General features: G+C 39.6%; 1 non-coding gene across 1 annotated transcript; it reads right to left on the bottom strand.

The window, feature by feature from the left end:
* Positions 1-13,604: 13,604 nt before the first annotated feature.
* LOC122025898 lies at positions 13,605-13,710 on the bottom strand. The gene has a single exon (XR_006123914.1). It is a non-coding gene; the product is annotated as a small nucleolar RNA R71 (small nucleolar RNA).
* Between the last annotated feature and the right edge of the window lie 12,209 nt (positions 13,711-25,919).

The raw sequence follows: 25,919 nt of genomic DNA, 5'->3' as shown, positions 1-25,919 counted from the left end.
ATGTCAGGATACATTTGATGTTCATGTTAGAATATGCCATGATACTTTATGATGATTATGTTACGATATGCCATGATATGCTGCTTGATATGATAAATTTGTCTCCATGCATTTTGACTTGTGATTTTGATATGCTATACGGTTTTTGTGAGTAGGAAAGGAACTTACTGAGCCATGAGTGCTCACAGCTTACTTTCTTATACCACAGATAAAGGCAAGGAATGGATGAACTAGGGGAGCAGCAGGATGGGCTAGAAGGATGTGTGTGGTAGTGGCTTGGCTAAAGGGAAAGACCTGCTTTTGTTTAATAAGAAATATGCCATGTTTATGTTATTACTTTATGACTCCATGACATTAAGTATGTGTTGGGTATTATGACTCAAAAATCATGTTAAGTATGCTATGTGGTTTTTTTTATGTCCATGGTGATTTTAAAGTAAGGAAAAGTTTTTAAATTCTCTAAGTAAGACTTCCGCTGTAGTAAGTAGGTATGTATGTCTAAGTAACCCCCGTCCCCTTAGCAGGAGGGGCGGGGCGTTACACCAATGCTCGATTTTAGAAAAGGACTATACTATGAACCACAAGGCCATGAGTAAAAATTGTTCTTAAGGAAATTAAAGGACACGTCTAATCTAGTACCAACTGTACAAGATGAAATATCACAAGAAACTGCAACACGTATCACAAATGATACACAATTGCAAAAAGTACCTCGTCATAGTGGGAGGGTTGTTAGGAAACCTAAAAGATTCATGCTTTGGGAAAGTCTTTGGACTTGATCCCTGGTGGACGTGAACCTAATCCCCGGATATATGACGAAGCACTCCAAGATAAAGATAAAGTATCTTTGTAAAGAGCAATAAATACAGAATTAGAATATATGTATTCTAATAGATTCTGGGAGCTTATAGAATCATCAAATGGTGTAAAAGTCATTGGGGGAAAATAAGTCTACAATAGAAAAAAGGGATAGATGGGAAATTGGAAACTTTCAAAGCAAGGCTTGTTGAAGAAGGGAAACCTTTTAACGGTAGCCATGCTTAAGTCTATCCGGATTCTTTTATCTATTGCTGCTCATATAGACTATAAGATTAGGCAAATGGATGTCAAGACAGCTTTCCATTATGGAAGTCTTGAAGAATGCATCCATATAAAGCAACCATAGAGGATCATTGCAAAGGGCAAAGAGCATCGAGTATGTAAGCTCAATCGGTCTATGGATTGAAGTTAAGCTTCAAGGTCTTGGAACATCCGGTTGTAATCCAGTCTTATGGATTTAGTGTTCGGATAAATCTTGTGTATACAAGAAGTGTGATGAAAGCGTGGTGGTATTTCTTGTACTATACATAGATGATATTTTTGGTAGTTGGAAACAATATCAAAGTGTTGTCGGAAGTAAGGGTATGGTTGCCCAAACAATTTAATATGAAGGACTTGGGAGAGTGCGCACATATTCTCGGGATCAAAAGGATCACAAGAAAAGAATGTTGTGTTTATCCCGAGCTTCATACTATCCTAGCTCGTCTAAGCATGCAAGACTCCATAAAAGATTTTTCTACCTTTTGGACATGGAGAAACTTTATCTAAAGAGATGTCTCCAAAGACATCAAAGCAGATAAAGGACATGGAAGCAAGTTCCTTGTGCTTCGGCTGTTGGAAAGACTAATGTATGCTATGCACGAGATTAGATATCTGTTTTGCCCAGTGCATAGTTAGCAGATATTGAAGTAACCCAGGACCGGGACACTAGGTTGTCATAAAGTATATGCTAATTTACAAGGCAGATAATTTGATCCTTGTGGGATACACGGATTTTAACTTCCAATCAAATAAGGGACGATAGTAAGTCAACCTCGGGGTTTTTGTGTTTACTTTAGGAGGTAAAGCCATAACTTTGGAGGAGTGTTAAGCATAGGTGCTTTTCAGACTCCACTATGGAAGTTGAGTATGTGGCAGCCTCAGAGGCAGCCATAGAAGCTGAATGACTCAGTAACCTCAAGATGGACTTAGATATGATTTCTGGTTTGTCCAAAGATTATTACAATTTATTGTAATAATATTGGTGCAATAACAAACTCGAAGAAACCATGAGTCCATAAGGCAAGTAAACACAATAGAGCACAAGTACCACCCAATACAAGAAATCGTATAACGAGGAGAAGTTGTTGCCGCCTAGATTGCATCAGATGATGACCTATAGATCTTTTCACTAAGTCCCTTAAGGCAAGAGCTTTTGATGGGCATGTTGAAGGATTGAGAATCAGATGTATGGTAGCAGATATGGCAGCTTAGTCTTTTAGTATAAGTGGGAGATTGTTAGAGTGTATACTAAAAGCCTAGCTTTTGGTATAAACAATTATCTAGAAAAAAGAATCACATTGGTCAAATGTTTACATTTATGATAAATGTAGTTGTTCAATTAATTTATATTATAGATAGCATGGTGTGTGGTGTCACACACAGAGGATCATGTTATCAGCACCTTATAAATTATTAACAGTAGCTCACGACCAAGATGGAAAGGAACAAACCATTAGAAGGTCGTAGTGTAATTAGGTATTAGTTTATCTTAACTATATAATTACACTAGTACACTTAGAGTGTATTGAGTAGGACCATTAGAGGTCATTTCCTTTTATACTGACTTTATAAAGGAACAAAGACCTCAGTTATTATGGAAGTGTGTGCTTTTAATCCTAATATAATAACAAGCACATATATTTGATATTTATTTCTTTAATTTATCAATGGGTGAGATTTAGTTCGATAAATCAATAAGCCCAATAAGTTGGGAAATGATGTTACTTATAGTGTGACTTATTGATTATAGAAGGAAACTGTGTCATAGTAATCTAGGTTGATAATGTCCCCAAGAGGAGCTCATAAAGATTGTCATTTTAAACCCTGCAGGTGGACTTAGTCCGACATGACGATAAGGTTGAGTGGTACTACTCTTGAACTAAGATATTAATTAAATGAGTTGTTAGTAACTCACTTAATTAGTGGGCATTCGACATCTAACACAGGGAGACTAACACACTCATAATAAGAAGGAGCCCAAAAATATAATTTGGGATTGGTGCGGTAGTTCAATAATAATTCTTTAGTGGTATGAATTATTATTGATGAAGTTAGGTTGTGTGTTCGGGGTGAACACGGGAAGCTTAATTTCATCGGGAGACCAAAACCAATTCCTCCTCTCGGTCCCTATCGTAGCCTCTTGTATATAGAGATTTATACCCACCAGATACCCACCTTCTTACCTACTTTTGGTAGCCGGCCAAGCTAGCCTAGAACCCAAGCTAGGGCCGGCCAAGACCCAAAGGTTGAGCCAAGTTTGTGGCCGACCAAAGCTTGGGTCCCAAGCTTAGGTGGCCGGCCACTAGAAAATTAAAAAGAATTTTTATTAAAATTATTTCTTATGTGGATATCATGGTTTTAAAAGAGAGTTTAAAATTTAAATCTTTCCTCTTATAGCTTTCTACAAAAGATTAAGAAAATACTTAAAATCTTTCCTTATTTGTAGATTGAAAGGAGATTTTAATTTTGAGAAAACTTTCCTTTTTTAACCATGTTCATGTTTTAAAATAGAGTTTAAAAATTAAATATTCTCTTTTATTAGTTTCTACAAAAGATTAAGAAAAGATTTGATATCTTTCCTTATTTGTAGATTGAAAAGAGATTTTAATTTTTAGAAATAACTTTCCTTTTTGAAAATTATCCACATGTTTAAAAGAAAGATTTTAATTTATAAAATTTCCTTTTTACTACCCATGAAGGGATTAAAATTATTGGAGAAATTTTTATAAATTTCTGGAGATAAATTAGGAAGTTTTAATTAATTAAAACTCTCCTTGTTTATAGCTTGTGGTGGTCGGCCATTATTATTAAAAGAAGAAAATTGTTTTTAATTAAAATAATTTTTCTTTTTCATGGCAAAGAAATTAAGGAAGTTTTATTTAAAATTTCCTTATTTGCCAAGACCAAGGATTATAAAAGAGGGGGTAGAGGTGCCTTAATGGCTAACGATTCTATTCTTTTTCTCCCCCTCTTTTCCTTGGTGTGGCCGGCCATAGAAGTTCTCTCTTCTTCCTTTTCTTTCTTCTTCATTGGCCGAACCTCATCATCTCATGGAGCTTGAAGGTCTCCGGATTCTAGCATGGAGAAGAAGGAGAGAAAGGAAGCATCCCTTGGAGCTTGGTGGTGGTGGTCGAACCACATCTATTCATGGAATATTTGTGGCGGCCAAATCATGCTTGGAGAAGAAGGTGGCTTAGGTGGATTCTCATCTCGGTAGATCGTTGCCCACACAACGTCCGAGATAAGAAGAGGAATATGGTAGAAAATCAAGAGGTCATTAAAGTTTACATAGGAAGGTATAATTAGTAATTAATTTCCGCATCATACTAGTTGTATTTCTTTTGTATGAATTCTAAATACAAGAGGCAATTAGATCTAGTTTTTCGAAATAGTTTTTCGAGTTTGTGTTTTCTTCTTTTTCGAATTTGTGATTCGATTATTCTTTTTGGTTAACCTAGAGTTATTTAAGGGAATAAATATTAGCTTTCCTAAAAGGCTTTGCCTAGGCGGTGGTGGTAATTGCTCCCATATCCAAGAAGGCCATGTGCCTCGCCATGCAGTCTTGGAAGCTAATTTTGGAAATTAATATTTATGGAATTAATAACTTAGGTAGATTTGAATCAATAGTGTTAAGTTCCGCTTGCGATTTAAATCTAAACCATTAAGAACAGATAAGTTAAATTTGGAATCAATGATGTTAAGTTCCGTCTGCGATTCCTAATTTAACTTCTAAATAACACAATATGTTATTTAAAGAAAGGTTCGACACTTGTACAAAAAAATTTTGTACAGTGGAATCGGTACGTTTTCCTAGGACTAACCAACAATATGGAGATAGGTCTTAGTTTGGCTTGACCTTAAGGATCTTACCTTCACTTCACTATACTTAAGCTTGGATTGTTGATATCATTGAAATAGTCTTGATTCATCTTGTTTGTTTAGTACTTGGTTTCCATGGTGATTTCTCAAATTTCATTTTGATTACTGGATGAGGCTCAAATCATGTAAGCTCATTTGGAAAAATCAAAATATCCCAATATTTGTTCTAAAAGTACATTTGTGAATAAGATTTGAACAATGTAAATACTTATGAAAAAAAATAGAAAAAAAAGTGAAAAAAAAAAGTGAATAAGGGATATAAAAAATAGTTGTCGTGAGTGGAATCTAGCAAGTCACCCCTTTGAGACCGAGTTAGGTTACTGGGGAAATGACTGCTTAGCTTCTCTTGATATTGAGCACGCCTTTGAGACCTTGGGTTGATTCAGAAATATGAACCAAGTGGTGGCATGTAAGTGCCTATCACCGGTTACGTGCCTATCACTGGAAACATTAGGAACTCAAATTTGATGACGACTTGACTAGGACGAAGATTGAAACTTGAAGGGTTTTGAGTTACTTATTGCACTGTGCACAAGATACTTATGCTTGAGCCATTCTTAACTTGTATCCATGATCATGCTTGTTAATGAAACTTTTTGATAGAGTTAGGAAAATGCATTAGGGATATGAGTGCATTGTAGAACATATGAATTTAGATTGTAGCATTTTGCTTGAGGACAAGCAAAGGTTTAAGTCTGGGGGTGTGATGTGCGTTGATTGTATACTCTTGTTTAGCATGTTTTGACGCACATTCGCATACTTTGCACATGCTTTATCTATGCATTTTCATACTTCCAGCTTTGCTTTTAGCATATTTACTTTTTTGTTCAGATATCTGCTTTTGTGTATTTTCTGTACACAGGAGTCGTATTTGGTGAAGGATTTATGATCATGGCCAAATCTGCAAGCAAACCAAAGGAGGAAGGCGCCATCCTTGTGTGCCACATGGCCCTGCCATGGGGGGTTACCCAGGCCATGTGAGGATCACCACTCGTGTGGCTGCAGCAAGAAAGGGAGTGGCCATGGCCGTGTGAACTTCACATGGTCGTGCCAAGTTTTGAAGCCAACAGAGCTAGGTTGTGTACACCACACGACCTTGCAAACCCTCCAGAGCTGAAGCAGTGCACGGCCGTGTAGATCTACACGGTCGTGCAACATTTCCAGATACCAAGAATGCCTTGGCCATGTGCACCACACGGTCGTGCAGGAGCTCCAAGACCAGAGGTAGTGCAGGCAATGTAGATCTACATGGCCGTGCAAGGGGAGCAGTGGCAGAGTGTAAAATACTGAAAAAATGGCGAATAAGAATAAGGGAATTTTTCAGAATTTTTGAAAATTTTTCTGGAATTTTTCGGAGCTTGTATGAGCGAGTTTACGGGGATAAATATGGGTCCCGGAAAAGCCTGTTTAGGCTATCCATTTAAGCGAGGAAATGTTATTTTCTTAATTCCTTTTCTATTTTCTTTTCTTTATTTTCTTTCTTTCTCTTCCTCGCCGAAACCATATGCACCCGAGTCTCCCTTCCCTGCCGAATCCCCCGCGTGCCCGTGCCCTAACCGCACACAACAGTTCTTATCCCCTCATCCCTTCTTCTCCTCCTCTTTTACCCGACGCTTCTCCGCCTGATCCAACGCTACTGCCCTGATCGTTTCCTTGCCATGGAGATCCCCGAATCGCGCTGAGTAGCGTCGCCGCCACTCCGACTCAGAGCCGAGCCCTAGCTCGATTCATCGCGCCGGCGTTCGCCTACCTCTCATCACTTCCCGACGATGCCACCGGCGCTCGTCGCCCCTCGCCGTGGGGGTCCCAGTGGCGCCGCCGATGCCTGTGCCCTAGCACTGCCGGGTGTCGCTCCTCCTCAGTCCTAGAGCCAACCTCCTTCTCTTCCTTTCTGAGCCGCACCGGATGACGCCACCACTTGAGGCCGAAGGGAGTAGTGCTGACACCGCCCGGTGCCGCTTCTCTGCATTGCCGACCATTTTGCCCTAGATCTGCCGTGCCTTAGACTCCACTGACGGGTTGCTCTTTTTCGCCACCAATCGCCGGTAGAGAGGAAACAAGGGGGTATCGAGTAGGTAAGGCATGTTAGGTATTTAGATTGTGATTCGGGGTCTTGTGCTGAACGAATTTGGCTGATCACTGTGGTAGTGAATGTTTTCCTGCAGCATTGTTTGATCTCCGACAGTAGGTAGATTCTAGCAGCAAACTACCCTACTTCCAGCAGCGAGAATGACTATGAATTGAGGTAAGGATTAGGTGTATTTGAATACTTGTAGATTATGTTTCGAATTGGAGGAATTGGTTAGATGATCATGTGAATCCAGGTAAGGAACATGATTATGATACATGTTGATTTAGGTAGGAATTGGTACATACATAATTGCTTATGTGTTTGAATTAGGTGAGATTTGGTTGATTTAAAATCTAATGGTGTAATTAGGGTTGAAGAAGCTAACCCTAAATGGTTGGTGGATTAGGAATTTGTTTAGCTATTTGTTTATAATTAAATTAGCTAAACTATACGATTTACCACAGGACTTTGACGCGAGACGAGTATCTCGATTATCGGATTGGACCTTGTCGATTGGAGGCGGGTACTTTGACTTATGTCTTTTGATATGCATAATAATGTTTTTAACATATAGCAATGATTGTGTTTTCCATTTATTTCGGTTGGTCACTACATGATCTGATTCATGCTTGCTTGTTTACTTATTATACACTGCATGTTATTACTTACCTGATCATACCTGCTTTTAGAGGTAGTGATACAACCATATTATACATTATGTTCAGGACCTAGGGTTTGTTTGATACCCTATCTGATCTGTGTACCTTTCATTTGATACATTGTCCTGTGGTACACATTTTATATTATATATGGATCTTGCTATGTTATTCATGATATTGTCATGTTAGTGTCATGCATCATTTTGCATGATTGCATGTTGTGTGATAGTCTGCTCTATTATTGTCGAGGACATCGCCAGTTACATGTATCCGTACACACCACCACTCATGGGTTAGTGGTAGATCAGACAGGTGTGTGACAGTTCTGTTGTTTGGCTCCGTTGGTCTGGTGACTCAGCGTGGTAGCCGGCAGACAGTTCTGCTCTATTTGGCTCCACTGGTTTAGTGTAGCAGTGTGGTAGCCGGCAGGCAGTTGGACTCTGTTTGGCTCCGTTGGTCCGCTCATGGGTAGTGTGACGCAGCGTGGTAGCCGGCAGAGATTTCCTCCCCGTCATTGTGTACCGGGAGATGAGAGCATTTCGCTCCCCCATTTATGATTTGGGGTAGGAGTATGTGTGTACTCCGACAGCATCCCGTCCACTCGGTCACTCATCAGGGGTAGTGATGTCAGAGTGCACGGTTGTCACAGTCCTACCCACTCGGACTCACCATTGTGTGTGAGATGGCTGACTGGCATCAGGGGTGACCATGTCTTGGCATCATATGCATGATGCATTTATTGCTTGTGTTTGCTGCATTTACTTGCTGCATTTATATGGATGCATATGATTGACATGCATACAGGATTATGACACTCTCGGTCTGACGACCCTGTTACCCTTATACCTTGGTCCGGGTTAGTACAGCTTTTCTCCTGCATTCCTCAGTTGCATTTACCTTTCTTGTGTCAGGAGACTGTATGCATGATTAGTGCTAGTTGTTATATTCTTTATTATGCATATCAGTTGTACCTGCTGAGTGTTGGACTCACACCCTCCTCCGTTGCTATTTCAGGTTGATGTTGTCAGGAGAGAGTTCCAGTTGCTAGTCCCCTGCAGCCACGAGGCTGTTTATTTATCTTTTGGCTTTATGTGCTAGACTATGTTTTGAACTTGTTATGTTTTGAATACTTTAAATCCGGTATGGATTATTTTATTTAGTCGATGACTTTCATTCGGATTTGTTTTACTACATGCCTGCCTAGATGGCAGAAGAGGTGAATGGATTTGTTCCGTCGGATTTGTGCTTTATGGGTGTAGTGGAGTAGGGTTGTTTTCGAGTCATCGTATTTCTGTTCTGTTTGTTTACTATTAAACTGCGTGGTTGTGTCAGCCAGAGGCTGAAAATTTATATAAACTGCGTGGATGGTGTGCTTGTTTGATTATTCTTATTGTTATTATTCCAGCCGCATGTGGCTGAGGCATATGGTGATGTAGTAAAGTTTCAGATTGTCAGCCGTACAGGGAGATGCTGCCGAAATTTCTTCGGACAGGGACTCCTCCGGGGCGTGACACAGAGTAAGCCACGGTCGTGTCTCACACATGGCCATGTGAGACAGGTAGAGAAGGGAGTAGCACAGGCCGTGTGAGCTTCACACGGTCGTGTCTTGGGGCCGTGTGGTGCCCAAACCCCCCCCCCCCTTCTATATAAGGTCTTCTTCAAGATTTAAAGGGGGATCTTCTCCCTCTTGGGGGAAGACGAGATTTGGGGCGTTCCTCCACCATCTTGGAGGGATTTTCCAGCGATCTAAGGGTGGATCTTCAACAAATCAACTCCGGGGAACGAGGATTGGATCCGAAGATGGTTCTTCATCGCATATAAGCTTTTCTTCCTTTATCTTCTTGGATTTAGGATCAAGATGCTTGTATTCTTCTTATCTTTAGATTTCTTTTCTTGTTCTATGGATTAGATCTCTATGTTCTAGGATGGAGGGAGTATTTGTAATGATAAATTGATGTAAACTCTTGTGGAATTGCCAATTTGCTATTTCAATGATCTTGTCCAGTTTTGCATCTATTTGATCTTGTATGGATTCTTGTGATTTGGACCTAATTCCCATACTTGATTGAATGTTTGAATATCTTGTGGATCTTGTAGAGATTGTTTCTCATTCGATTTTTCGAGGGGCGTTCGTGACAGGAACAAGCCCGTGTAAGGACGTTTGAGGGAATGATCTTGAGGGTGAAATAGGGTTATTCAAGGAGGTAGAATAGATTGTGTGCATAAATCTGTTGTATTTCGATGAGGTTGAGAAGCAATGAGTTTCTATGTCGATTTTTCGAGGGACGCATGTGACAGGCAAGCCCGTGTAAGGACATCATAGGATTCATACCTAATTAATCACATTTAGATATAAATTACAGTCCTAGGCCGGTTGTCTATTGCAAGAGGGAACCGGCAACCTTCTACAAATGATGGACAATTGAGGAATAAGATTTGGTAGATCATTTACATTGAATATCCTTACAAAGAAATCGAAACTCCTAGAACATACCTTTATCATAGCCCTTATTCTTGTTTCTTATTCTTTAGTTTCTATGTTTTACTTTGCATAGTTGTATTTTGCTTTTGTCAATCCATTGATTAGTTGTTTAGCTAACTCGTGTTGAGACATCTTTAGCGGTTATTCCAGTCCTTGTGGATACGATATCTTTTATTATTACTTACGACATTCAAACAATCAAAGAAAAATAAAATAAGTTGCAGAACAAAACATAAAATACAAAAATTTTCAGATTTTCAAACCACCCCCCCCCCCCACTTTAATTTTTCATCGTCCCGATGAAATCAATATGGTGTAGGAGTGATGTGCGTAGATTATATACACTTTTATGCATGTTTTGACGCACATCTACTTGTATTTCATCATAATAATCTATGTTTATTGCACCCTATTTCATTGTGATGTCATACTTCCATTATATTTTGTTCATAGATCTGCTCTTTGCTTGTTTTGATTGATAGGACACAATTTGGAGCAAAAACGGAGCTTAAATGACGTCTAGAGCTTTTGGAGTGTCACGGGCATGCAAAAACATAGTTTTTCCAAGTTCTGGCCGTGTGGAGACCACACCCCCATGTGGAGGCCGTGTGGGGGGCATGTTGAGGCCATGTGAATGTCACACGGCCGTGCAAAGGCCGTGTGAATGTCACACGGTCGTGCGAAGGCCGTGTGGAACTTTCAGCATTGCAGACCAAAAGTAAAATGGTCATAACTTTGTGGTCTATTAGAGTTATGAGCTGTTCAAGATATCAAAATGTATATAACTTCAATATCTACAACTCTTATGAAGACTTCAACCAGAGAAAACCACGTCTTGAAGGTCTAAAATGCGTTTCTATGTGGCACAGCCTTAGCACAGGGCCATGTGGAATCCCTACACTACACACCAAGAGTAAAATAGGCATAACTTTGTGGTTCGTTGGAGTTTTGGGATGTTCTTTGAACCAATTTGTAGATAACTGTAGGATATACAACTTTGAGGAAGACATCAACTAGATAAAATCCCATCTTGATAGAGTAAAAGACATTGCAATAAGACATACCTATGCAGGGCCAATCAAGAGGTGTGTGAGCCACATGGCCATGTGATGCAAGGGGGTGTGTGAGCCACATGGCCCTATCATGGGGAGATGGCCTGGCCGTGTGGTGATGCTCACCCCTGTAACATTGGCAGAGAAGGGGAGTGTCCAGGTCGTGTGGTGGTGCTCACCCATGCAACTTCAGCAGAGAAGGGGAGGAGCACGCCCATGTGAGCATCACATGGTCGTGCAACATATCCAGAGGCCAAGTTTGCCTTGGTCGTGTCCCAGACATGGTCGTGCATGAGTTCCAGAGTCGGAGGCAGAGCAGGCTGTGTAGATCTATACGGCTGTGCAAGGGGGCAATGGCGGAGCATGGCATGGTCGTGTGAGCATCACACAGCCGTGTCACCTGGGCATCAAGGGGAGTTGTCTAGGTCGTGTCCCACACACGGCCAGGTCATGGGGTCGTGTGTCGCCCGAATTGCCCTCTCTATATAAAGCCTTCTTCAAGATTTGAGAGGGGATCTTCTCCCTTTTGGGAGGGAGCGAGATTTGGGCTATTTCTCCACCATCTTGGAGGGATTTCCGGTGATTGAAGGGCAGATTCTTCAACGTTTCGACTCTGGAATCGAGGATTGGATCCGAAGACCGTTCTTCATCGTAGATAAGCTTTCTTTCTCTCGTTTCTTGGATTTGGGGATCAAGAATGCTTGTAATCTTCTTCTTTTCGGTTTTCCTTCCTCGTTCTATGGATTAGATCTCTTGTTCTAAGATGGAGGGAGTATTTGTAATGAAGATTTGATGTAAAACTCTTGTGAATTTGCCAATTTCCTATTTCTATGATCTTGTCTTGTTTGTATCCATTCTTTCTTGTGTGTATTGTTGTGATTAGGGCATAATTACCATACTTGATTGAATGTTTGAATATCTTGTGGATTTTGTAGAGGTAATTCCTCATTCGATTTTCCGAGGGACGTTCGTGACAGGAACAAGCCCGTATAAGGACATTTGAGGGGTAATCTTGAAGGTGAAATAAGGTTATTCAAGAGGGTAGGATAGATTGTATACATTAATCTTTATATCTCGATGGGGTTGAGAAGTGATGAATCTTATGTTGATTATCCGAGGGACGCATGTGACAGGCAAGTCCGTGTAAGGACAACATAGATTCATTCCTAATTGATCACATTTAGGTATAGATGTCAGTCCTAGGCTGGTTGTCTATTGCAAGAGGGAACCGGAAACCTTCTACAAATGATGGATAATTGAGGAATAAGATTTGGTAGATCATTTATATTGAAGATCATTACAAAGAAACTGAAACTCCTAGAACATCCCTTATCATTGCCCTTATTCTTGTTTCTTATTCTTTTATTTCTATCTTTACCTTTCATTGTTACACTTTACTTTTGTGAATCAATTGATTAGTTGTTTAGCTAATTCATGTTAAGAAATCTTTAGTGGTTATTCCAGCCCCTGTGGATACGATATCTTTTATTATTACTTACGACATTTTCGTACACTTACGGAACATCAACAAGTTTTTTGCGCCGTTGCCGGGGATTGCGCTATAACATTAGAGATTATCAATTGAGTTAGACTAAACATAACTTTTCTTTTCTTTTCATTAGCATAATTGAAACTAATCTTTGGAATTCTGTTTTCATCATTTGCATATCTTTCTAATTCTTGACAATTCTTTTTGTTGCAATTCTAATTCTAATTCTAATTCTAACTTTGCATTCTTGATTTCTAGCACTCTAATCTAACTTTTCTCTGTTTTCTCATTTGATTTAGTTTCTTTCTTCTTTTCTTTTATAAACATATCTTGCAATCTTTAGCATATGAATTATTCTAGACATTTTTCTTTTTCCTTTTATCTTTTCTTTCTTGTTTTCATTATGCACTTTCTTTCTTGCAATTTTAATTCTGCATTATTTTTCTTGCTTCTCATATTGTATTTTATTTCTTATCTTTGATTCTTCAATTTTTTTTCTTGAATATCCATGAGCACTAACATGTCAAGCAGGCCCATGAGAAATTTTTGTATACCTTTTTTTACAAGATTTTTATCTCCCATTGTGCAACCTCAAATTGAAGCAGAAAGTTTCCAACTAGACGCAGAGTTAATTTTTATGATACAAGGTCACAAATTTGGAGGAGAAGTATCAGAAAGTCCTTATCTGCATCTTGAAACATTTTTAAAGATTTGTGATATGGTGAAATGTGAAGGAGTGTCAGGAGATGCAATTCGATTAATGGCATTTCCTTTAAGTATCAAGGATAAAGCAAGGACTTGGTTATATTCTCTCCATCCTCAAAGTATTACAAGTTTGGAGCAATTGGAGAAGCAATTTCTAAATCATTTTTTTCTCCAAGCAGAATAGTGTATATGAGGAATTGCATAACAAATTTTGCTTAGGCATATGGAGAATCATTGTTTGAAGCATGGGATAGATTCAAGAGTCTTCAAAGACAGCGCCCTTATCATGGTTTTGAAAAATGGTTGATTCTACACATATTCTATGGGGGAATTTCTTTCTCAGACAAGAGTTTATTGGATTCATCAGCTGGAGGTTCTTTTATGGACAAAAGTGTAGATGAAGCATATATGTTAATTGATCAAGTGACATTGAACCTCCATGAATGGTCGAACATAAGTTGGATGAAATCTCCCTCAAACATTCAAGAAGTGCAAGCCATAAATGCTATAGATCCTGTCAAACAAATTGTAACTCAACCATCTATGAGTTTTGAAAATCACATGTCACAGAACGGGGAGTTCAAACATTTAGGGGCAAAGATTGAAAGTATTGTCTCAAATTGGTTTAAAGAAGATCTCCCTCCTTCGCTAACAAGATCTAGTGAAAAGTGTGATGATGTTGGGTTGAGAATTGAAAAAAATCATGAAGAACTTCTGAAGAAGGACATGTTTAGAATTGAGGAGAATAACAATAGAAAACCACATGAACTCAGTTCCATTATTCCAGGAGGTTCCCAAATGCCACAAGTACCTTTCCCTCAACGATTAATCATACCAACACTAGATATGCAAGTTGAATCTCCTCCACAAGCTAAAAGGGAATATGGGAAATTAGAAGTACCTTTCCCAAGACCTTCACTAAGGGTTCCTTTTCCGCAAAGGTTAGTGGGGGTCAATAAGAACTATGACTTTAAAAAATTCTATGACACTGGTAAGGTTGAGTGCAGATTTTTGAATTTATATAAAGATGAAGACTCTTCAGATGAGGATTGTGAAGATAAAGCAGTGGTAAATAAGTTTTCAGATCTACCTCCAAATTTTATAAGGTGTTGTAGTGACATTAAATTTTCAGGTGATGATGATGTGGTAGATCAATTTAAAACTACAAGTGAAGTTATTGATCCTCCTATAGTTGATTCTCCTATTGAGGATATTGATGAGGATATTGAGGTCATCAGATCAATGTTCATTGGAAAAGTGAACATCTAGTGAACTCAAGAACTCCAAAGTAATGCGAGGATATGTAGGTAGATGCATGTACAAAATATCATCCCAATCTAGGAATCCAATCATTCAATCTACATCATCTCTAATTCCTAACATGTCTAAAATGGTTGGATCCATATAATGTGTGCACACAATCTTTCTATTGACAAGAATCTCAAATCTAGAGTTATGATCTGCATTTCTAAAAATGATATTGAATTCATTGTCGTTACCTTCGTCGCGTGATATCCTCTTTCCTTTGCCTTTTGTTGGTTGTTTCCCTTTTCCCTTTGTTGGCTCCTTCCCTCCGCTCGATCCACCACTTCCCTTGCGAAGTTTCTTCAAAATATTGGACATGTTGTCAAGATTAAGTGGGGAAGGCGTTGTCTTTGGTTGGAGAAGGCAGATCTTGAAGGAATATATCTTGCGAAACAAGATCTTTGGCTAAGGAGTTGGAGAACTTGGATATAGGAGAAGAGAAAAGTCTAGATCTTGATGAAGTATGTGGAGAAGAAAGAGTTTGAGATCTAGATCTAAGAAGGTTTAGGAGAAAGATTGAAAAAGAAAAGAGTTTGGAAGAGAAGAGTTGTTTGAGAAGGTGGGGTTGTGCGGCCAACACGGCCTAGGTATGGCTGTGTATAGCAGACACGGCCTAGGGAAGTCACACCACACGGGCCGTGTAGATTTACACAGCCCCAGCCCTCTCCTCGTCGGGTTGATTCACACGGTCGTGCAAATATGCACGGCCTCAGCCATCTTCTCCTCGGTCCAGCTCGCACGGCCGTGTCTAGGACACGGCCTCTTTCTTCTTCTTCTCGGGAAATCTTGCATGGCAGTGTTGGATGACACGGGCAGTGCAGATTTTTCCTCCTGGTCATTACACGGTCGTGTGTGGGACACGGCCAAGACTCTTTCCTCCTCTGGAATCACCACACAGCCGTGTCTGGTACATGACTGGGTAATTTCTCTTCTCGGGAGGCCTCACACGGCTATGGCATGTAGACACGGCCCTAGCATCTCCTTTCTCTGCAAGATATACCTGGTCGTGTATGACACATGGCCAAGCTCTGTTTTGCTCCCAAAGAATGATTTCACTCCTTCCTTGCTTCTCCAACACTTCCATGCCCATGAAGAAGTCATGGCCAGCTCATGGAAGCAAAATTTTAACCTGAAATCAAAAGTAAAAAAAAATAAAAGTACTAATAATAAAATGAAAACTAAAACTGAAAATACTAAGAGAATCATTGGGTTGCCTCCCAAGAAGCGCTTGTTTAGGGTCTTTAGCTCGACCAATATGATCATTCCTTTCTTTTTCTCGCCCATGGAGGGCAGATGTATTTCTCATTTTCGTTGGGAGGCCTTCTCTCAACATCTTCCACCAAAGTATACTCCTCATTTGGCAGCCTCCCATGAGGATGGAAATTTCATTCCTCAAGTTTGTAAATGTTTGCCCTGCTATAAACATTTAAAAGAGAAGAGACATGGTTAGAGGTATTAGATAAATCATATTCCAACCTTTCCTTACCACTTAGCAAAGAAAGTTTATGGTTTTTAACATCAATAATAGCTCCAGCTGTAGCAAGGAATGGTCTTCCCAATATGATAGGAATTTTCGGATCCTCCTTCATGTCAAGTACTACAAAATCCGTGGGAATTATACTCCCACCTACCTCTACTGGCACGTCTTCAACGATACCCATAAGGTACCTGCAGGAATGGTCAACTAGTTGCAGTGCCATAGTAGTAAGTTTAAAATTTTTGAGACCTAATTTATTACAAATAGAATAAGGAATGAGGCTAACACTTACCCCTAAATCACAAAAAGTTTTCTCAATAAATTCAGCTCCTATGTTGCAAGGAATATAGAAGCTTCCTGGATCCTTTAGCTTTGGGGAAATGTTCTTTTCAAAAAAAACACTACATTCCTCCGTAAGTGCTATGGTCTCTATGTTTCCTCTTTTTCTCTTACTTGACATGATGTCCTTCAAGAATTTGGCAAACTTGGGCATTTGTAAGATTGCATCAATAAGAGAAACTTCAACACATATCTTTAACTTTCTCCAAGAATTTGCCAAACTCTTCATCCTTCTTGAGCATAACAAGTCTTTGAGGAAAAGGGACTACTTGACTTTGTGAGCAAAGTGGAAGAGTCTTTTCAACCTTAGCGGTACTCTCCTCATCTTCTCAAACCTGAATAGGTTCTTGTGTTGAAGGAAAAAGCTCTTCTTCAAAATTTATCCCTTTTTGAGCAGTCACTCGGGGATCTCCCAAGGTCCGTCCGCTCCTAAGTTCAATTCGATTGCAGTGCTCCATAGGATTAACATCAGGTTTTCCAGGAAGTTGACCTGGTGCTCTGGAAGATGAAGAAGCTAACTGGGCAATTTAACTATCCTGAATCTTTTGATGTTTTTCAGAATTATCCATTCTCTAAGTAAGCTTTAAAATATCTTGTTTCATTTTATTCTGATTTGAGATAATTTCTTCAAACATCTTTTCAATTTTAGACATTGGAAAGCCTTGAAAAGACTGTTGTTGTTGAAAATTCTGCTGCCCAGACTAAAAATTAGGTCTTGCCCCCATAGATGGTCCTTGCTCTTGATTATTCCTATAAGAAAAATTAGGATGACTTTTCCACTCGGGGTTGTATGTATTTGAGTATGGGTTGTTTTGTCTCTGATTAAGACTCATGATTGCATCACATTGTTCCAATTGATTAATGTGTGTAGAGATAGCTCCCAATGGACATGAGTCACTAGAGTGATCAGAACTTCCACATACTTCACAAGTAGATACAATGGCATTGACCGCATTTGAATTAGTTCCCATGCTTTCTAATTTCTTTGTAAGAGCATACAGTTTTGCAGCCATTAAAGTAACTACATCAACATCAAACTTTCCTGACGCTTTTGTTGGGTTTACACAAAAATAACCACCACTTCTCTCATTTGCCCATTGATGATGATTTTGTGCTACACTTTCAATTATTTCCTCAGCTTCATCTAGTTTTTTATTCATGAGTGCCCCTCCAGCAGCTGAATCTAGGGACACCTTAGTATGATAATTAATGTCATTATAGAATGTGTGCAACACTAACCACTTCTCCAAGCCATGATGTGGACATTGCCTGAGCATATTATTATATCTATCCCAAGCTTCAAATAAAGATTCTGAGTCAGCTTGTTTGAAACTTGCAATAAGATTCCTCATATGAGCTGTTTTACTAGGTGGATAGAATTTGTTCAGAAATTGTTGCTCGCATTGTTCCCATGTGGTGATGCTATTTGGAGCTAAAAATTTAACCATTGCTTAGCTCTGTCTCTTAAAGAAAACCCAAATAATAATAAACGCATTGCTTCAGAAGGAACACCATTCATTTTCATTGTACCGCATATCTCATAGAAGACCTCCAAGTGTTGATTTAGGTCCTCATGCAGTCCTCCACCAAACTGATTCTGCTGCACCATAGAAATAATAGCCGGTTTGATCTTAAAATTATTTGCTTCAACAGAAGGTCTTGAAATGCTAGATCGAAACCCTCTAGCATAAGGTGTTTCATAATCCTTTAATGGTCTATTCGCCATACTTGAATGTTCTTGTTCTTCTTGATGTCTTTGTGAAGTTCTTCTTCTATGAAATGTTCTGTCTATTTCAGGGTCTAGAGGAAGAAGTTGATCTCTTACAAATTTAGATCTTCGCATACACAAGAACAAGATTGCAAGATATATTTACAAAAGAAAAGTAGAAAGAAATTTAAATCAAAAGAAAAATAAAGAAAAGCTAGACTAGAATGCTAGAAATCAAGAATGCAGAATTATAATTAGAATTGCAACAAAATAAATTGTCAAGAAAGCAGAATTCTAAAGATTAGTTACAACTATGCTAATTAAAAGAAAAGAAAAGTTATGTTTAGTCTAAACCAATTGATAATCTCTAATGTTATAAGCACAGTCCCCGGCAACGGCGCCAAAAACTTGTTAACGTTCCGCAAGTGTACGGATACGTCGTCAGGAATAAAGAAAGATATCATATCCACAAGGACTGGTTATAACCACTAAAGATATCTCAATACGAATTATCTAAACAACTAATCAATTGATTTATAAAAGCTAGGTGCACCTATGAAAAGTAAGATGTAGAAGTAAAGCATAGAAACAGGGATAAGGGCTATGATAAAATGATGTTCTAGGAGTTTTGGTTTCTTTGTAATGTTATTCAATGTAAATGATCTGCCAAATTTTATTCCTCAATTGTCCATCATTTGTAGAAGGTTGTTGATTCTCTCATGTAATAGACAACCGGCTTAGGACTAAAATCTATATCTAAACATGATCAATTAGGAATGGTTCCTATGATGTCCTTACACGGGCTTTCCTGTCACGTGCATCCCTCGGATAATCAACATAGAAATGCATTACTTCTCAACCCATATTAAGATATAAAAGATTAATGTATACAATCTATCCTACCCCCTTGAATGACATTATTTCACCTTCAAGAGTATCCCTCAATCGTCCTTACATGGGCTTGTCTATCACGTACGTCCCTTGGATAATCGAATGAGGAATTACCTCTATAAGATCCACAAGATACCCAAACATTTAATAAAATATGGTAATTAAGTCCAATCACAACAATCCACACAAGATCAAATGGATACAAACAAGACAAAATCATAGAATTAGGAAATTGGTAAATCCACAAGAGTTTACATCAAATCATATTACAAATACTCCCTCCATCCTAGAACAAGGAGATCTAATCCATAGAACAAGAAAAGAAACCCAAAGACAAAAAGATTACAAGCATCTTGATCCCAAAATCCAAGAAAAGAAAGGGAAGAAAAGCTTATCTACGATGAAGAACGGTTTTCAAATCCAATCCTTGATCTCGGAGTCGATTCACTGAAGATCTGCCCTTAGATCGCCGGAAAATCCCTCCAAGAAGGTGAGGAATTGCCCAAATCTTACTCTCTCCCCAAAAAGGAGAATCCCCCTTCAAATGGTGGAAGAAACCCTTATATAGCGCAGAGATTTTGGGCGCCACACGACCCCGAGACCTGGCCGTGTGTGAGACACGGCCAAGGTCACTCTCTTCACGGCCCATCTCACACGACTGTGTGATGCACACGGTCGTGACATGTTCTACCACTGCCAACCTTGCACGGCCGTGTAGATCTACACGGCCCGTGCTACCTCCAGTTCTGGAACTCATGCACGGCTGTGTCTGGAACACGACCAGGGCTTGTTTGGCTTCTGGGAAAATTGCACAGCCATGTCTGGGACACGGCCATGTACTTCTTTGTCTTTAGAAGGCTTGCACGACCGTTTCTGGGACACGACCATGTACTGTTTTGGCTCTGCAAGGCTTCCATGGGTGAGCATCACCACACAACCTAAGTCACTCTACCAGACATGGTCGTGTGTCACTACTCCAAGACGGTGTCTTCCTCCTTTCGTTAGCTTACAGATTTGGCCTCGATCACAAATTCTTCTCCAAATACGACTCCTGTGTACAGAAAATGCACAAAAGCATATCTCCGGACAAAAAGAATAAATATGCTAAAAGCAAAGTTGGAAGTACGAAAATGCATAGATAAAGCATACGCAAAATATGTGAATGTGCATCAAAACATGCTAAACAAGTGTATACAATCTACACACATCACAGACTCACCATTGGTTTTTCGACTTGGAGACAAGCATGACGTTGGCAAGCTAGCTCAAAAACTGAACCTCTCGGATGTGCCCGGCTTCTAGCAGTTTTTCTATCTCCGCTCGAATGATTTAGTTCTACTCCGCACTGAAGTCCCTCTTCCACTGCTTTACCGGCAGAGCATCTGGTCAGATGTGAAGCTCATACTGAGCTACACATCGCGAGATGCTTGGGAGCTCGTGGGTCGACCAGGCGAACACATCGTGATTTTGCCTGAGGCAGGTGACCAGCTTTGCCTTCTTCTCCTTTGTCAGGTAAGCGGCGATGAAGGTGGTAGCTTTCAATCAACTAGGATGGATCTAGATTTCCTCCTTTTCCTCATAGACTAGTGTGGGAGGCTCTTCTCTGATGGCATTTACTTCCATGCATGAGATCTTCCTCGCGGCTCTTACTTCGGACTTAACCATCTCGACGTAACATCGTCAAGCGGCTAGCTGATCGCCTTTAACTTCTCCCACCTCCTTGTCCACCGAAAACTTGATCTTCTGATAACAAGTAAACACCACCACTCGGAACTCATTAAGGGTTGATCAACCCATTATAACATTGTAGGCGGATGGCGCATCCACCACAATGAAGTTTGTGGTCCTTATCCTCTTAAGTGGCTCCTCTCTGAGCGATATGGCCAGCCGGGCCTATCTAATCGACAATACTTCATTGTCGGTTAACCCGTAGAGTGAGGTTGTCATTAGCTGCAATTCACTTTGGTCAATTTGCAGCTACTCGAAAGACTTCTTGAATATAATATTCACCGAGCTTCCTGTATCAATAAAGGTTCGGTGAATAATATAATTAACTATTATCATTCAAATGATCAAGGCGTCGTCATGAGAGATCTCCACTCCCTCTAAGTCTCGAAGGTCAAAACTAATCTCAAGCCCCTCATCCTTCTCCTTGCTGCATCCAACAACATGTATTTCTAGACGCCGAGCGTGCAACTTCCTCGCTCAATTTGAATCATCATCGGTTGGCCCACCGACGATCATTCCAATCTATCCTCGAGCGGTGTTGTTTCAGTTCTCCTCCTCATGAGTCGAGGTCCTAGTCCACTCACCAAAAGTTTGAACGGGACTTGTGTTATTTCTCCTTTGATGCTGATGTTGATGCCGCTCTCTCGTCATCTCATCGCCCCGCTGATCGGTGCCTCTGTACTAATCTGGTGATAGTGACCTACGTCGATATCCTTGAGGAGCCAGTTGGATTGTAATTAGTGTCAGATCATAGCAATAGCGTGTGTTGTGCGTTGCCGACTGATGGAACTAGCTAAACATTGGCGTCCATAACTTTTCCTTAGCTGCTTTTGGGTGACCAGCTGACACATGTTGCACGGCTTGTGTTTAGTGCTCCTGGTGTTGCTGCACTCCTCCCGATTGAGGCCCCATGGGTGGTTGATGACTGCTCGGTGGTCATCGCTCATGAGCTGATGTGGGTTCGGCGGGTGCCTCCTTCCTTCTCGCCGCTTGGGTCTCTTCCACATTTGTCTTCCATGGCCCCCTTGAGCAGGTGGTCAAAGTCCTTCGATGACCTCCTAATGAGGAGTGGAAGAACTCTCCTTCAGTGAGCCCCTTAGTGAAGGCGTTCACTAGTATTTCTGAGAAGACCGATGGAATATCCATGACCACATAGTTGAAGCACTTGATATAGGCCTTCAATCCTCCTTGGGCCCTTTCTTCAAGGAAAATAGGTTAATGTTCGTCTTCTGCTAGCGGCGGCTGCTGGCGAAGTGGTGCAAGAATGTCACTCGGAAGTCTTTGAAGTTATGAATGTATCCATTAAGAAATCCCCTGAACCAGCGTTGCACTAATCCAGAGAGGGTAGTGAGGAAGACCTGACACTTCACCCCATCAATGTACTGATGAAGTGTGGTCGCATTATCAAACTGGTCTAAGTGGTCATCTGGATCGGTCGTTTCGTTGTACTCCCCGATCGTCAATAGGGTGTAGTGTTTTGGCAAAGGGTCATAAAAGATCCCCTGAGAGAACTATTGATTGAGCATGTCGTTTGAGGAGGATCTTCATTTCTTATTTGCTTGGCCTAGCTCCTCTAATAAAGTGTGGAATAGTGCTCGATGAAAGGGGATCAACGCATTGGGCGCATCTCCGTATGTGTCGATCGGCTTCTTACTCTTCTCCGTATGTGTTGGTCGGCTTCTTACTCTATCCTCGAGTGGGTATATACTCCGCTCGGTCTCCATATCTGGATTGATGACCCATTGTTAAGGCCATGGGTTCCTATACCTAGTGCATAGCCAGCGCTTGTTGCTGTTGTTGCTCCACCTTCTTTGCCACTCGGGCTTGTATCAGCATATCCAGCTCCTCCTTCGTCAAAGTCACCGTGGTGATGTTAGAGTGTATGCTAAAAACTTATCTTTTGTAAACATTTATTTTTTAAATAAAAGAATCACATTGGTTATATGTCTACATTTATTTGTAAAGTGTAGTTGTTCAATTAATTTATATTGTAGATAACATGGTGTGTGATGTCACACACAGAAGATCATGTTATCAGTTCTTTATAAATTATAAATAGTTACTCATGACTAAGATGGAAAGGAACAAACCATTGGAATAGTCGAAGTGTAATTAGGTATTAGTTTATCTTGACTAATAAATTACACTAGTACACTCTAAGTGTATTGAGTATGACCATTTTAGGTAAGTTCTTTTTATACTGATTTAATAAAAGAACTAGACCTTAGTTATTATGGAAGTGTGTGCTCTTAATCCTAATATAATAACAAGTACATATATTTAGTATTTATTTCTTTAACTTATCAAAGGGTGAGATTTAGCTCGATAAATCAATAGGCCCGATAAATTGGGAAATGATATTACTTATAGTGTATGTTGTTGATTATAGAAGAAAATTGTGCCCTAGTAATCTAGGTTGAGAATGTCCCCAAGAGGAGCTCATAAGGATTGTCATGTTCAACCCTGCAGGTGGACTTAGTCCGAAATGACAATGAGGTTGAGTGGTACTACTCTTGGACTAAGACATTAATTAAAGTGAGTTGTCAGTAACTCAATTAAATTAATGGGCATTCGATATCTTAAACATAGGGAGACTAACACACTCATGATAAGAAGGAGCCCATAATATAATTTGGGATTGGTGCGGTAGTGCAATAATAACTCTCTAGTGGAATGAGTTATTATTGATGAACTTGAGTTGTGTGTTCGGGGTGAACACGGGATACTCAAGCTCATCGGAAGGCCAAAATCAATTTCTCCTCTAGGTCCCTATCGTAGCCTCATTAATGCCTCAAGTCCACTTGAGAAAAGCCCTTCTTGGTGTCCAAAAGGGGGCCAGCCCATGGCTTGGTGACCAAGACATAAGGGTCGGCCATAACCTTCTCTATAGGGGTCGGCCCATTGCATGGTGCCCAAGCATGAAGGGGTCGGCCACAATAAAATTCAAATTAGGAGGGGTGTTTTAAATTTTTAAAATCTTCTCTTTGTAGATATTTACAAGTTTTAAAAGAGAGATTTTAAAATATAAAACTTTCCTTATTTGAATTAGGCCACATGGTTTAAAAGAAAGTTTTAAAAGTTTTAAAACTTTCCTTTTTTATCCATCCTCATGATTTTTAGAAAAAAGGAATAGAAGTTTTAAATTTGAAACTTTCTATTTTTGTGACCATGTTAAAAAAGGAAATTTTAGAAGAGAAGTTTTAAATTTTAAAACTTGATTTTAATTTTAAAAACTTTCCTTTTTTAACATTCACTTTAGGAAATTAAAAGAGAGCTTATAAAATTTTATAAGAGTTTTTTCTTTGCTTATAAATTTTACAAGGTTATTTCTTTCCTTTTAAGGGGTTGGCCACCCTTGCTTGGTGCCCAAGCAAGGGGTCAGCCAATCAACTAATGATTGATGATTGAATCAATCAAGGGAAAGGAAAAGGAAAAATAAAAGGGGAAAAGGAAAAACAAGAGGAAGATTTTATTTTTTATAAAAAGTCTTTCCTTATTTGCCTTGGGCAAGTAATATAAAAGAAGGGGAGGAGAGGCCTCATGGTACATCAATTCTTATTCTTTTGTTGGTGCTCTCTATTGTGGCTGGCCCTCTGTCCCTTCCCTTTCCCCTTGCTCTCTTTGGTTCCTTGGTGGTGGTGGTGGCCGAATTCTAGAGAAGGAGGAAGAAGGCTCTTGGGTGGTGTTCATCTTGGAGGATCGTCGCCCACACGACGTCCAAGGCGAGGTGAGGAATACGGCAGAAGATCTCGAAGTTATTAGCATACAAGGAAAAGGTATAACTAGTAATTGTTTTCCGCATCATGCTAGTTATTTTTCTTTGTATGAATTCCAAACACATGAGACATTAGATTCTAGTTTTTCAAATTTGTAATTCGAGTTTATGTTTTTTTATTTTTTGAATTTGTGATTCGATTATTCTTTTTGGTTAAACCTAGAGTTATATAAGGAAATTAAATATTAGCTTTCTTTAAAAGGCTTTGTCTAGGCGGTGGTGGATGCTCCCATACCCAAGAAGGTCATGTGCCTCGCCATGCAGTCCTGGAAGCTAATTTTAGAAATTAATATTTAATTGAATTTATAACATAGGTGGATTTGGATCAATAGTGTTAAGTTCCGCTTGCAATCCAAGTCTAAACCATTAAAAACAGATAAGTTAAATTTGGAATCAATAATGTTAAGTTCCATTTGCGATTCCTAATTTAACTTCTAAAGAACACAATAGATTATTTAGGAAAGGTTCGACACTTGTACAAAAATTTTTGTATAGTGGAACCGGTACGATCTTCCTAGGACCAACCAATAATTGGTATTAGAGCTAGGGTTTGCCTCTGTGTGTTTTGGTTTTCAAATAGATTATGCACATGTCATACATAATTTAGGCAGGATAATAGTAGGATGTGCTAACTTTGTGGTTGCAGACTCCAACTATTATGGCATATAGATATTGTGTATGATTGGACCCTTGGACATGTCAAGGGAATTATTTTGTGTGTGCATGATTGTATGTAACTAATGCAGCAGGAGCTGTATTAGCCCTAGGTTTTTAGAACTCTATTTTTAGATCTAGATTACATGTATATTCCTTTGTGGAATATAGGATCGATATATGTAAAATTCTATATTTGTCGCGGATCGTATCCTTGCGAGGCATGGTGCTATTAGAGGACCAGAGACGCAGCGGAATAAGAACCAAGATAGATGCCACGACTGGACCCATTGGCGGTGGCTAAAGATAGCAGCAGCTAGGGTTGGACACACACGGAGGACAGTGATGGAAAATGTCATAATAGTTGGAAAATTAATTTCCATATTTATTACTTTTATTTACTGTGATGTGTGTGTGTGCATGTGATGTATGCTAGCATAGGTTAAAATTCCTCACCTTAAATAACTAAGTGGGAGAGAGATTTTTAAATAAATTCCACGGTCTCCATTACTGGTTTGTAAGTGATGCAACAAGCTTGCATGTTGGCTCTGAGTACCTCCCTCCACAACGGATGGGTTTGTTGCGGATCACTAGATCAAACTTCCTTTATGGATGGTTATAGGAA

The sequence above is a fragment of the Zingiber officinale genome, chromosome 9B (genome assembly GCF_018446385.1).
Source record: "Zingiber officinale cultivar Zhangliang chromosome 9B, Zo_v1.1, whole genome shotgun sequence".
Lineage (NCBI taxonomy): Eukaryota > Viridiplantae > Streptophyta > Magnoliopsida > Zingiberales > Zingiberaceae > Zingiber > Zingiber officinale.
This window is presented reverse-complemented; position numbering and strand designations above follow the sequence as displayed.